The sequence below is a fragment of the Mauremys mutica genome, chromosome 14, assembly GCF_020497125.1.
Source record: "Mauremys mutica isolate MM-2020 ecotype Southern chromosome 14, ASM2049712v1, whole genome shotgun sequence".
NCBI classification, from domain to species: domain Eukaryota; kingdom Metazoa; phylum Chordata; order Testudines; family Geoemydidae; genus Mauremys; species Mauremys mutica.
In genome coordinates this window covers 22,963,684-22,976,501 of record NC_059085.1, presented here as the reverse complement: position 1 = coordinate 22,976,501, position 12,818 = coordinate 22,963,684, and the positions used below count along the sequence as shown (strand labels likewise).

Genomic DNA, 12,818 nt, shown 5'->3' with positions numbered 1-12,818 from the left:
TACCAGGGAGGGAGAGGAGTTATTTAAATAAAGCGCCTATGTGGAAACAAGAACAAATTAATATAAACTGGCCATGAACAAGTTTAGACTTGAAATTAGACAAAGGTTTCTAACTACCAGTGGAATGAAGTTCTTGAACAGCCTTCCAAAGGGAGTAGTGCGGGCAAAACACTTAATGGCTTCAAGATTGAGCTTGGTGATTTTATGGAGGGGATGGTATGATGAGACAGCCTACAATGGCATGTAGCCAATCTGCAAGTGCTAGCAGCAAATATTTCCAATAGCTGGTGACGGGACACAAGATGGGGAGGGCTCCGAGTTCCTACAGAGAATTCTTTCCCAAGTGTCTGGCTGGAGGGTCTTGCCCACGTGCTCAGGGTCTAACCGGCTGCCATATTTGGGTCAGGAAGAAATTTTCCTCAGGTCAGATGGGCAAACACCCCGGGGCAGTTTATCATTCCCACAGCATGGGGAACACTGAACTTGCAGGTTTAAACTAGTGTAAATGGTGGATTCTCTGTAACTTGAAATCTTTAAATCATGATTTGAGGACTTCAGTAACTAAGCCAGAGGTTGAGGGTCTATTACAAGGGGGGGAGGGAGAGAATATAAGATTCTGTGGCCTGCAATGTGCTGGTCAGACTAAATGATCATGATGGTTCCTTGTGAACTTAAAGACTATAAATCTATAAGCATAGATGGCAGCCTACTCCGACAAAAGGGGTTTTTCTTTTTATGTAGGGACACTACCTTCCCGAGCAAAGTTAGCTGTGTTGATGGAAGCATAACTATATTCATCAGTGGCGTGGTTTTTTCAGCAGATATGACAATGCCAACACAGTGTAACTTACAGGCCTCGGAATGAACCCCTGGAAGTTTTACCTTCTTCACATGTCCACATATCTGAGAAGCAGTCATTACAGAGAGGAGATAGTAATAGAAAGCTCTGTGGCTGAGTGACACCATCTCTCCACCAAGTCACCCTCTAAAAAGGAACGTGTGGTTTTGGCTGCATTTGGCACACTCTAAATTGTGACATCCATTCTTTTCCAGCCATAGGCTTTTTTGCAGGTAGCAGACAGGTGATCTACTTTTGTGAGAGATGGGAAATAACCTCGAGTTTGTTTGCTTTTAAAAGAAAACTGGACAGCTCAAGTGGTACAAAAGATTTTTAACTTTTTTTTAAACCAGAAGATACCTCAGGATTATGTCATTACATGTAATACACAAATGAACAGCTCTTTTTTCCCCCTGTCAGGAATTCAAGTTTTCTCCATGACATGATATTGCCTATGCAACTAGAAACCTTCAGGCAGTCCTATCCTGTTCTGTAATGATCACTTTTCCAAAACACATTACAATACAACTTGCCTAGAGAACAACTTCAAGTGACCTCCAGCTCTGCATCTCTTCTCCCTCCACTGCAGGAGAAGGATTTTGCATCAAGAATGATGAGTAGAATACAAGTTTCTATGGAGGGGCTTCCTTCAGAAGAAGTGAAAACACTCAGAGAGATGTAGCTGCAGCCTCTCCCATGCGCCTCAATCGAGGTACAAGTTATAGTATTTCCAAAAAGGAAAGAAGGGATCCCAAGATGTGTGTTGCCACATTAAAACAGGTGTTCAGTTTAATCTTACAGCTATGGGAACATACCCTTATTCACCTCATTCCAAGCTGGACTCACTTTTACAGAGGAAGAGCTTTAGATCATGTAAGGCCATTTTTGGAAGCAATACAGTAGAAAGGAGCACTATGGGTAGCCATAGTGAGAACATCTACCCACTTTGCTTCTCTACAGCAAAGCCACTAGATATGATGGAAACAAGTCTAACGCCCACCCAGGCTCAGCAGAGACGTGCATGAAACATTTGGCCAGAATAAAGCATGGAGAGGCCATTGGCTGCACCACCACTGCCATGCAGAGAACATTCAGAGGCAACAGAATACAGCTGCTTCCCTCCCCAGAACATTAAGAACAAAGTCCCATTCAAAACCGTAACATTTATCTTTGTGCAGAATTACAAGTTACTGGTAAACTTTGCTATCCAAGTACCTGATGGCTCTAACTGGGGCAAATATTAGAGAAGCAGAACACTAACAGATCACAAGTGCAGTACACATTTGCAGACAGTGAACATGTCCTCAGTAAGTGACCATAAAATATGTCTTTCCTGTGTTCTATGACTTCTGCTCCCCTGCTTCACAGCTTTTCACCTTGATGAATCCAGCAAGCTTCAGCTCTAAACAAATTTGGTTCCTTCTCATTGATTTAGATGTCAGACAGCCTTCAGAGCCCATCACTGTTTCAGCAGAGAACAAACGATCTTTTCACTGATACCAAGACTAATGGGATCATGACATATCCATGGAGATGCTACAAGTCGCTGCATCAGTAGCATGCAGCTTGGATGACAGACTTAAATATTAGGTACAATATAATGAGCATATCCAGACGAAGGAGACAGAGATACAAGTACTCCCTAATCCTACTCCAAATACAATCTCCTTTGTTATTTGCCAGGTTAACATCTCATTTATTGTATCACATTTTCTGCCCATATACTAAGCAGAAAAAGATTTTTAGTCTTCTACAATGTTTTGAGGCTTTGTACATTAACACTGATCTTATATTAGTAGCTATAAATATTAGTATCAACTGCACCTTCACTTCTGAACTAGTAAAACAGATTTGCCGCATACCAAAATCCCTTTTATAGCAAGTATCTTTGTACAAAATACATTCCTTACTATAATTCTGCAATGGAGAAACAAGTCAGTTCAGAAACAGCAAGTTTGAAACTTAAGCAAAATATATTAAATTAAGGCTGCAATATCTGAAATGCAGCACAATGCATCAGTTCACATTAAATTATTTAAATTTCTAACAAGTCATCCCCTACCCCATTTCCCATGAAGTGGAAACAATTGTTTGCTTCAAGAAACTCCTTCGTATTTGAAAGCCTAGTCACTTCCTTATTATCATCCCTTTTTATAACAGAGAGCTATGCTTACTACAAAGCAAACAACATGAGGAAGGGGAGCTGTTTACTGAAACTTAGGAATCATTTAATTTCACAAGAGACTGTGAAGCAGAACTACAAGCTACTGTTTTTATCATGACTGCAGGTGTGTTAAGTGTTATTTGTATGACTAGGGACTATATGTTCAGGGTAATGCCTCATGTACAGATAAGCCTTAATTATGATTAACTAACATTTCTACCCAAATTTTGCGCCCTACTAGACAGTCCAAAAAAAGGTATTGCTCCCACTAGGCCCAGGATGCATTCTGGTGCAACACATCTTCCCCTAGCTTGGTGCTGGCCAGGCCCTTGAACAAAGCAGCATGACACATACCTCTGAAACAGACTAACGCAAGGCAATTTGTTTCAGGAATAAGATGTACATAACTACAAGAACACATTCTATTTCCCCACTCACTGACTAAAATGTTTGGGTTTAAAAACCACATAATTTGGCTTTTCCTTCTTCATCTGAAAGGTGTGAAGTTAATTACGTACCAGCAGTAAAAATTCAGGGCTTAAGATAAATGTGGCTTATGTGTATGAACAACAAAGTAGGTAGTGCTAAAGCAGTGTCTGCAGAGGGAGATGGTCACCTATCCAAACACAGAAGAATAACCGCAGTAAATTCAAATAATCAGATTTAAAAGTAAATATTTGATCCCATTGCAACTTAATACTAACATTATAATTCTACTGATTCTTTATTCCATATGAGTACATCCGAGTTAATATGTTTATTTAAAAAAAATGGATGTGGTGCAAATTACTCCCCAGCACAGTCAAGTCACTACCACTATTCAACCTATAATGTCATCAAAATTAACTTAGAGTCAGATATCCCCATCACATTTTATGCCCATTCCAATTACATCTCTGAAGGACAGAGATCATTCCCCAGGGCATAGTGCAGTCTCCAGTATTAAAGATAATAAAGTAGTAATAACAAGTGCACTAAAGAAAGACACTTCATTAGTATGATTAACACATAAGCCTTGTCCATGCTGGGAGAAGAATTGTACTAGCTATCACTATGTTTAAATATGAGACAGTACAATGGTATAGTGCGGTAGGAGGTCAGTGCTAGGAGATCATAGAAATATAGGGCAGGAAGGGACCTGGAGAAGTCATTGGATTTCCAAGATGTAATTCCAGCCTAGTCAGGAACTTGGTGTGGTCCTGGGAAAGGTGAGTTCCCATTTTTAAAATGACAATACTACTACCTCAGAGGGACAGGACTTGAAGTATATGACAGATGATAGTAGTGAGAGACTACTTACCAGGCAAAAGTATAAAATACGAGGTAAGAACCTCTATCAAAGGAATCCAGGAATAACATCCTGACAAGAAGCCCAGCCCTACTGGCCATCCTCAAAAGCTGGGAAGGAGGAAGATTCCCAGCAGAGTATTCAACCACACACCCTTGTCTGTGCATTATATATATACTACAACAGCTCCCAGCTAGGATGCTAGATACATGAGGCTCCATTCTCACTCTCTTCATATACTAGAAGGAACGAGAGCTTTCCGTCGTTTCTCCAGCCTCCAGAGGATCCTGGCTTCTACAGCAAATAAAAGAAAAAGAAGACAGTCTCCTCTGCTCTACTCCTCCCCCACTACCCATCTCCTTTTGGGGGGTTTGCCTCCCAGTAACCCCACAGCCTACCTCTGACAGTCACTAGCTTTCCACAAACAGCAGTAGACAATGGAGACTCCCAGGATTCTTTATAGCATCACTGAGTCCCACAATGTTCTTGACCGCAACATGAGTCAGCATTAATTTCACTCAGCTACTGCTTAGTAAAGCTATAAGCAACATCCGCAGCCTGGGAACTCTCTCTATAGACTCAGGAAGACAACACTATATTGAAAGCTGTCTTTGCAATGGTGAGGGCTAGCTAGAATCCATCTTCTTAAATCAATAGCAAAAGTTCTGCAGAAGGTAACGATGTGCACCAGGTCAAGTTCTAAGGTTATAGTGGACCACAAGCTAAATATGAGTCAACAGTGTGATACTGTTGCAAAAAAAGCCAACATGATTCTGGGATGCATTAACTGGTGTGTTGTGAGCAAGACACGAGAAGTCATTCTTCCGCTCTACTCTGCACTGGTTAGGCCTCAACTGGAATATTGTGTCCAGTTCTGGGCACCGCATTTCAAGAAAGATGCGGAGAAATTGGAGAGGGTCCAGAGAAGAGCAACAAGAATGATTAAAGGTCTAGAGAACATGACCTATGAAAGAAGGCTGAAAGAACTGGGGTTTGTTTAGTATGGAAAAGAGAAGACTGAGAGGGAACATGATAGCAGTTTTCAGGTATCTAAAAGGGTGTCATAAGGAGGAGGGAGAAAACTTGTTCACCGTAGCCTCTAAGGAGAGAACAAGAAGCAATGGGCTTAAACTGCAGCAAGGGAGGTTTAGGTTGGACATTAGGAAAAAGTTCCTAACTGTCAGGATGGTTAAATACTGGAATAAACTTCCTAGGGAGGTTATGGAATCTCCATCTCTGGAGATATTTAAGAGTAGGTTAGATAAATGTCTATCAGGGATGGTCTAGACAGTATTTGGTCCTGCCATGAGGGCAGGGGACTGGACTCAACGACCTCTCAAGGTCCCTACAATCTATAAAGTTCCTACTCATACAAGGCAGGGAGATTTCTTCAAGCACTGTTCTACCATGAGACCTGCATAGAGCTACATATTTCAAAAGCTCTAATTTATGTGGTGCTCACTGTCATAGTAACTGATCACATGGCAAATATGAATTTTTTACACAGCATCCTTGTACCTCAAAAAGTATTAGTCACATTTTACAGATAGGGCACCAACACAAATTGTCACATGCCTACACACATACAAACAAAAAATCTGTGAGCGGTGGGAATCAAATCTACACCTGTCCCCTGTCCACCTTAACCACAAGACCATTTTTGCAAAAGGGCTAATTACTAGTACAACAGCTATTGCTAACAGATTTAGCACACTTTCTTAGAGAGTAATGCCAGGGTCAGGAAAGTTTGTTCTAGAATTTGGTCTGCTGGTGGACTTCATGGCACCCTCTCTCCAGAATATTAAAGTAATAAGAGCATCATCTAAGTACTTTTAGAGCCAAAATTTCAGGTGTACAAGAGCACTCTGATTTGCATATGTAAATCAAGTGTTTTCATGCACACATGAAGAAGTCTTCCTTTGCATACACAACCACAGAATTGCGCTTACAAATCAGGTAAGCCTAAGACTTCTACAAATAAAATCAGGTTCTTACTTTCAGTGCAAAATTGTAATGTTGGCTATAACTGTAAGCCAAAGATGTAACAGACAACAAAAATGGCTGCATCTGAGTCAATGTATTTAATATTAACACTACATTTATCTGAAAGAGAAAAAAATAAGCACTGCAAGTGCCAGTATATTCTTATTTAACTCAATTGCTGTAAAAATAATAGCATAATTTGATGTTCTATACAGGGATGCCAAATATACAGCCAATGAGCTGGGTACTACCTGCATGATCTATTTGTGTTGCTCAGATGATATCCAGATTGTGAAGAACCGAACCTCTTGCACGCACGCTCTGCTATTTTCTTAAAAAGTTGTTTAGTCCTCAGGGCTGCAAAAAGAGCCTTCCAAATATGAACCAAGCATAACCAGCCAACAGCATGATGTCTGCCTCATTTGAGTATCAACTGTTGAACCCAGTGACACCACAACATGAACTGCTCTACTGCTAATCATCTTCACAGCTGAAACAAAAATTTTCAGCTTTTCAGGTTTGAAAAAAGAGCTCTGTTCAAGCTTGAAAGCTTGTCTCTCTCTCCACAGAAGTTGTCCAACAAAAGATAATACCTCACGCCCCTTGTGTCCCTAATACCCTGACACCAACACTGCATACAATACAATTTTTAAACAGTCACAGTTTCAGTATTGCATACAACTTCCACTGTAGCTCTTCAAGACCAGAAAGTTAGTATATAAGCCCACTGAAGAGAAATATTTTCTGTTTCCTTGCTATCACAGCTGGAAAAGTCCCTTGCTGCAGGTTTATTTTTTCCCTTTTCTTTTTAACTTCTGTATCACTTTGAAGTATTTATATTAACGTGGTCTATCTGAACAAGGTTTTTTTTGTTTTGTTTTTTAAATTTTTAATACTAATTTTGGCCTGCGAATGAAAAGTTTAACTGTTCTAAAAACTAAGTGGTGAAGATACCAAGGTTCTTGTTACATCTAAAAGCCTAGATGGAATAGTGAGCAACTGGAGTCACTGACAATTAGAAAGTGTGTGGCTAGCTAGCAGAATTGTCTATTATTCAATAAGCAGTAAGCAGAGTTGTCAACTAGTAGGGGACTTTGCTTGGAAGAAGCTTAAAGACTTCTGGAAGGTGGGCCAGGGCATCTGATGTGCTTGTATAAAGGGTTTGCCAGCTTTACTTATTTTTCAGCCTTGACAATCTGCATTCACTAAGGCAGTTCACCTAGTTCTCATTCCAACTGTAGTAAGTATGAAAGCTGCTGATGAAGCCTGCAAAGGGCAATATAGTATATTACTGGGTATTGGTGTATGAGAGTTTGACTCAATATCCTTAAAGTTTAAGGAAGTGGTAAGAAACAAGAAACTAAATGGATTTAAGCACTGAAAATAAATCATTCTTCTACAGCAAAATATAAACATTGTAAAGCATTAGAAAATGAGAAGGATTCATGCTCATCTCAAATAGAAAACTGGATCCTTTTAGATTCTTCAACATCAAAAATAAGCTACTAAATGAAACTTTGTCTATTTGAAGATGAAGACCAGAACACTGATGAGAATTTGATGTTCCTGGAAGCAAGACATTTTCCAATGACATCAAAGTCCAGCTCCAGTAAGTCACTGTTCCACAATGCTAAGCAATAGAAACTCTTCAACATGGACTATATTGGAGGGGGGAATAAATAAATAAATCAGTGTGTCTCACATACAATAATGCCCTAAAAAAATAGAAAGGCAAAGACTTGGACTTGCCATGACAGTATAAAATAAGGTTGCAACTAACATCACCACCTTCCGTGCAGCATAATATGAGCAGTGTAATGAAAAGATGGAAGGAAGCACTACTTTGCCCTGAATACACTCCTGCAGACAGATTTGAATTTGCAGCTGTGCAGGTCCATTACTTCATGCTCTAAGTGATGAAACAGAGGGAAAAATTGAAGGAATAAACCCACAACCCAACCTCTCAAATAATTTGACATTGATGTAAAATGGTTAATTGAACACCAGAAGTGACTCTGTAACAGATACAACCATCTATATAGTGAAAAGTCTGTCCCTATGTTATGCTACTGCATTCAGCATATTAAAATAAAACTGCAGAATATTATGTACAAGGTGTTGAAGATGCTATCCAAGATGAGCAGAGAATAGAATATAAAGGAGGTCTTGGCTGTTTGTTCAGACAATAAACAAAAGATTATAAATTCTCTGACAAAATTACCCAGAACTTTTGGCATATGAATATTCACCACATTACTTAAACCTCATCAAGAAAAGAATAGCACTGCACAGTCCCCAAAACAAAATAGAGAAGGATTTTTGAGTTTCTACAATCATCAGGAAGCTGATTAGCTGAATGAAATAAGATTTATGCCTCAGGTTCCACAATATTTTGTGGAAGCCCCTAAAAGATTGTTCATCTACATTTATATCCTGTTACCTTGTGTTGAACTCTATACTGAAATTTGCACTAAACACAAAGACTGATCACAACATAGCAGTCATTTCACAAAAGCAACTGAAGGTGGCTTCAGATGGACTTGACAGATTACAAGATGAACACACCACTGTCAAGTGTGACTGGACATATGACTGCATAAATTAACAAAGTTTTGGATCACAAAGACACAGTTCAGAGAAAATATGGAATCTTTCCATTAGTGTATATGATTGATCCCAAACAAAAGCCATGTCAGTGGTCCCCAACCTTTTTCGTCTGGCACCCGCCGAAATTCAGCAGCAACGCCTCTGGATGACGCTGTTTGTTGGCGGCAAGCAGCGTCATCCAGATGCATTGCTGCCGAAATGCCGCCGGAGGCTCGTCCACCAGCCAGTACGCAAGCGCACTTAGACACTCTTGTGGGCACCACGCTGGGGACCCCTGCCATAGGTTGTCCCCAGACAAGGAAGAAGAGGAAGTTACACGGCTAACAGAACATACCTAATTCTGAGTTTCTTACTTCTCTTCCACAATTTAACATTGCAAAGGGGGATGTGTTACATTTTGTTGCATCAAAATGCTGGAAAATTATAGAAGTCTCTATACAGAGCAGCTGAATTCAGAGTTACCAGTTTCTAAATAGCCTTACCTTTGAACAAGTTGGAGGAAGGAAACTAACTGGCTGAGTGATAAAATTAAGTAAATTGGCTGAAGGATATCACCCTCTACAGGCAGATACAAGAGAACGGTAGGCCTGATTAGTTGGTAGACTGGGATGCTAATTATTTACTCCTGGGGAAATTCTGCACCACAGCACATGTGCAGAATTCATGTCTACCACAGATTTCTTTGCTTTCTCGCAGAAAAATGACTTTCTGACAGGGAAGCTGCAAGAGCAGTCATGCACCACTCCCTAGCAGAGCAGATACATCGTGTCAGGCACTCGGAGCAGCCGGCAGAGAGAAATCATCACAGGGCTGGGCTAGTCCAGGCTGGGTAGGAGAGGACAGGACTTCCTCTTTCTTTGCAAGGAGTGTCTGGGGCTGTGTCAGACCCACCCCCAGAAACCTCTCCCAGCTGCAGGAAGCTCAGCATCCTCCTCTGCTTCCTGCCCCCATGACTCCTCAATTGTGGGGGAAAGGGGCTGCTCCCCCTTCCACCCAAGCCCCATGCAGCTGGATCTCCCATATCCAGACACCCTTGCCAAGCCCCACTGGGTACATCCAGAACCCCACTAGCCCTCAATACCCAAACCCCACCCCACTAAAACTCAAATCCTGCCTCCAGACCCCCACCCCTACACCTAGACCATCCTCCTCTGAACTCCCTACACTCACACTTCCACCCTGATGCCCCACTCCCTGCACCACCCTGAGCCCCACATCCAGACCCCCACCCTACCAAGTCCCACTACACCAGCACCCAGACACCCCCCCTGCTGAGCCCCCCACACCCAGACCCCTCCACTGAGCCCCAACCACTTTCACCTGAAAGCCCCTGCAGAGTCTCATTGCCTCAGCACCTGGTAACTACCACCCCCCACAAGCCTCGTACATCCAGATCCCTCCACACCTAGACCCCACCCCACTGAGCTGCCTGCACCCAGATTGCCCCACACAGAATCTTCTCACCCCACACCCGGATTTCTCCTCCCCCACCACACTGAGCCCCTCCACACTTGGATCCTGCCTGGTTGAGGCTGCCTGCCCCACTGCTGGTGCGCCTGGCACAGAGGAGCAGGGCTCAGAGTGTTTCTGGGGCAAGTCCATGCCTTGTGCTATGTCAGGGTCGGGTGCAGCCTCACCGCAAAGTCTGGGTGCCAGGGGTGGGGGAGTTAGCAGAGTGATCTCCCACCTTCAGCAAGCCAGTAGCCTGTGCTCTCCACTTCCATGCTGGAACCTCTGCATTTATTTATTGACAAATAAAACTTGCAGAATTTTAAAATATTGTGCACAGAATTTTACGTGTTTGGCACAGAATGCCCTCAGGAGTAAAATTGTTTTATTTACAGAACTACAACCTTTTCATTTTGGACAATACGTATCTTGCATGAGGAATGTATTGTTACAACGTGAATGATGTAGTACATGTCCAATGTTTAATTTAACAGGAAGAACATGGTCATCCCCATCACCACCTATTCCCATTCTCCCCCACACCCTCATCCCCAGAAGAGGTGTTTTTTCAAATGGGGGGGAAAGGGGAAGAATCACAATAGCCATAGGATAGATATAGATTTTAAAATGAAACACACACATAAAAAAAAGCTACTGCTCTGCACTTTCCATAAACTTAATATTTTAAAGTTTGTAAGATGAAAATTTCTCTTCTGAACAGACTGTAAAGTTCACAGACCTTCATAAAGTGTATAAGTTTAAAAAAAAGTAGTAAGTTGCTTTATTTTAAAGAAAAATATGCATCTGTGTAGCAGCTTTCAGCACTACACAAAATAAAAGGGTGAGGTCACACGTCCCCATAAAAATGGATTTGTAACGCCAATCTTTGTAAATCTTATTATGTTAGCATTACCTGGCTGGGCACGCAAGTCAGGAAATGGTAAAGTAGGGTTGCATGTGTAACTCCAACTTTGCTCCTTTTGAAGATCTGGTCTACATATAAAAAAAACTTAGGTCAACCTACACCACTCGGGCGTCTGGAAAATTTCACGCCCTGCAAGACATAGTTAGGTTCACCTAACCCCCAGAGTAGACGCAGCTAGGTCAATGGTTCTTCCATCGACGCAGCTTCTGCCTCTCCGGGAGAGGGGGGGTGATTTACTAAGAGCAATGATCAACCCCTTCTGTCACTCTAGTAAGTGTCTACACTACAGCAGCATAGCTGCAGCCGTAGTACCTATGGTGTAGACAAATCCTAATTATGCATTTTCAGCTAGTTTCCAGATGATCAAGTGCAAAACACATTTTTCTACAGCCTGACTAGATAGCTACGTTCCCTGTAAGCTGCACAGCAGCCTTCTTAGTACCGCGCAAGCGCTCAGGGAACCCGCCCGGGGAACTGTCACAGCAGGGGGAGGGGTGTCCCTCCCCCATCCCCAACCTAGCCCACCCCCAACTCTGCCCCGGCCGGGGCGCCTCGACCAGCCAGTCTGTGCCTACCTCAGCCCGAACCCAGCCGCGGGCGAGGCGCCACTTCCCCAGTCTGACCCAGCCCTGGACCGGACCTGCCCAAGGAGGGGCACCTATCCTGCAGCCCCAGCCCCGGAGCTGCTGCAGCAGGGAGAGATGCCTCTCCCCCTCAACCCAGGTGCTGCTGCAGGGAGAGAGAGCTGGGGGGAGTCCTCTCTTTCTGCTGTAGCCCCGGAGCACCCTCCTGCACCACAAGCCCCTCCATCCCCACCCCATCCCAGAACCCGCACTCCCAGCCAGAGCCCTCACCCCCTGAACTCAACCCTCTGCTGCTGTGCAACATGCTTCTCCTAGCCTACAGCCCCTTCAGCCCCTTCAGCCTCTGCCTGCCTGCCTCATTGTCTCCAATGCCAGTGGGCTGTGCCTGTGTGGGGTAAGGCCGTGGCACCTCCCAACTATAGTATTGTACTGTATGGCAAAAAAAAAAATACCCTGGAACCCAACCTCCCCCCCCATTTACATTCATTCTTATGGGAAAATTGGATTCGCTTAACATTGTTTCACTTAAAGTTGCATTTTTCAGGAACATAACTACAACGTTAAGTGAGGAGTTACTGTAGTCCTTTTTTTGAACCCTGGTATAGTCTTGGCCTTCACAACATCCTCTGGCAAAGAGTTCCATAGGTTGACTGTGCGTTGGGTGAAGAAATACTTCCTTTTGGTTGTTTTAAACCTACTGCCTATTAATTTCATTTGGTGACCCCTAGTTATTGTGTTATGAGGAGTAAATATCACTTCCTTATTGACTTTTTCCACACCAGTCATGTTTTTATAGGCCTCTATCATATCCACCCTTAGTCATCTCTTTTCCAAGCTGAAAAGCACCAGCCTTAATAATCTCTCCTCATACAGAAGCCGTTCCATACACCTAATCATTTTTGTTGCCCTTTTCTGAACCTTTACCAATTCCAATACATCTTTTTTGAGATGGGATGACCACATCTGCATGCAGTATTCAA

At 42.7% G+C, this 12,818-nt stretch overlaps 1 protein-coding gene across 1 annotated transcript in view; it reads right to left on the bottom strand.

The window, feature by feature from the left end:
* The window catches only part of VPS35 (VPS35 retromer complex component), a 46,939-nt gene that overhangs the window by 30,917 nt on the left and 3,204 nt on the right, over positions 1 to 12,818 (bottom strand). The gene's annotated exons all lie outside the window — the stretch shown is intronic.